Below are 1,928 nucleotides of genomic sequence, written 5' to 3' on the forward strand. Positions count from 1 at the left end.
TATTATCCAAATTCAACACTACATCCTACTTCCAATGACTGCTGCATTGTCAGTGTTATTATTATTATAACTTTATTTAACCAGGAAATACCTATTAAGTTTTAAAATGTCATTTACAAGGGTGACCTGGTCAAAAACAGCACTAAAAGACATTTCATAAAAGTTCAGAAATTATGAAACACCAGTCATCACCAAGATATCGAAAGGTCCAATAAAATATTCATTAAGTCAAATTATTCATCAATCAAAGCTTTCAGATCATTGTCTATCTAAAATGTTTCGCATTTGTTTAAACTCACTCAGAGAAACAGGTTCCTTTAAATGTAACTCATTCTGGAGCTGATTCCATGCACAAGGGCCAAAGAGTTTGCGAGCCCTTGGTCTCATCAATAGGAACAGATTTTGTGAACAAATGTAGCAAGATCCTACACTTTTCTGGATAGTGTAAGATACAAGGGGAAAAGGCCAAGGTTAGCTTTATAAATGAGGATACACCAATAGTTGAATCTTTGCACTGACAATGCAGATCATCCAACAGTACAGTGTAACATACAATGATGAATCACTATATATAACTCTGTTGTATTCTACATAAAAGCTCACAATTACCAGTCAGGTACACCTGATGCAGCCCATTAAGAGCTTCATTACTTGCATCAGATGTGCTTAAGATAGTAAACCTCAAATCCTGTGACTGTCACTTGTGCTTTATCGTTGCATGTCAGAAATATGGCTCAGCCAAGAGTATTGTCTAATACTTTCATAGGAGAAAATAAAGGAAAATGCTACAAAAGGATAGCAAAGGTGCTGACTGTTCCAAGTGATGAAACATTTAAGGCATTTAAGAGACATTCAGCTGGAAACATAATTCACAAGTTTAAAGTTAAAGGAACAGTGGCTGCGCCACCTGAACGAAGCAGAAATATGAAATTTTCAAAGACTGTCACCTGATCCCAGAGGAGGCAGATGGACAAAAACCCTCAACAGTCTGCAAAACCCCAAAGCATGACTTGTGGCAGCAACCACAGGGGTTTCACTTCTATAATAACGTGCTAAATGCTGAAAGGCTCCATGCCTGAACTCCATGATGTTCAGCACTACTGACACAGTTCAGCTGCAGTTTGTCTACAACTATAATAAATTATCCAAAGAGCTTTTGGGATTCTGTTTTGTAGAGACATGAATCAAACCTGTGGGCTTTTCCTAATCCATGTCTGGAGGAGGGAGAGTGAAGTTTACTCTAAAAAGAACAACCTGCCTACAGTGTAGCATGGTGGTGGGTTAGTGATGCTCTGGGGCAGCTTTGCTTCCTCTAGCATTTGAAACTGGAGCTTTAAGCAGAACATCCCAAGCATAGCTCAGAGTTCACCAAGGTTTGGTTTCAAAATATGTCCTGGAATATACAAGAGTGTCCATCATAGTTGTCTGTCTTGAACTCTGTTGAAAATAGCAGGTGGGATTTAAAAAAGGCAGTTGCAGCACTCAACCCTAGCAATATTATGGAATTTGAGACATTTGCCCATAAGGAATGGGCTAAGATTCATCAAGAACAAGCTTCTGTGTGGTTATGAATCACATTTGCAGGAATTTATAACAGCAAATGGTGCTCTACTAAGTATTAAAGATACTTTTCATGAGGGGGTTACGTAATTTAAAGACTACAGGAGTCTTTGAAAGTGGCATTTCTGAAAGCAACATTTTCTGTTGAATTCAGAGAGACCACTTGTAAAACTAGTTTTGTTGAAAAAAACCACCCAATTTCTTATAGGGGTTAAAAAAATTGAAGGTACAACTGTATGTGAGTTAGGTATGAAGTATTTTAAGGTGTGGTGGGATGTTTGTGTTCCAGGAGAGGCCAGTGGGAGGGGCTGCTTGTGAATAACATTTAACCCTCCTCCAGTCCCTCTTGTATTGCACTCTGCACCTTC

This window comes from Girardinichthys multiradiatus, chromosome 6 (assembly GCF_021462225.1).
Source record: "Girardinichthys multiradiatus isolate DD_20200921_A chromosome 6, DD_fGirMul_XY1, whole genome shotgun sequence".
NCBI classification, from domain to species: domain Eukaryota; kingdom Metazoa; phylum Chordata; class Actinopteri; order Cyprinodontiformes; family Goodeidae; genus Girardinichthys; species Girardinichthys multiradiatus.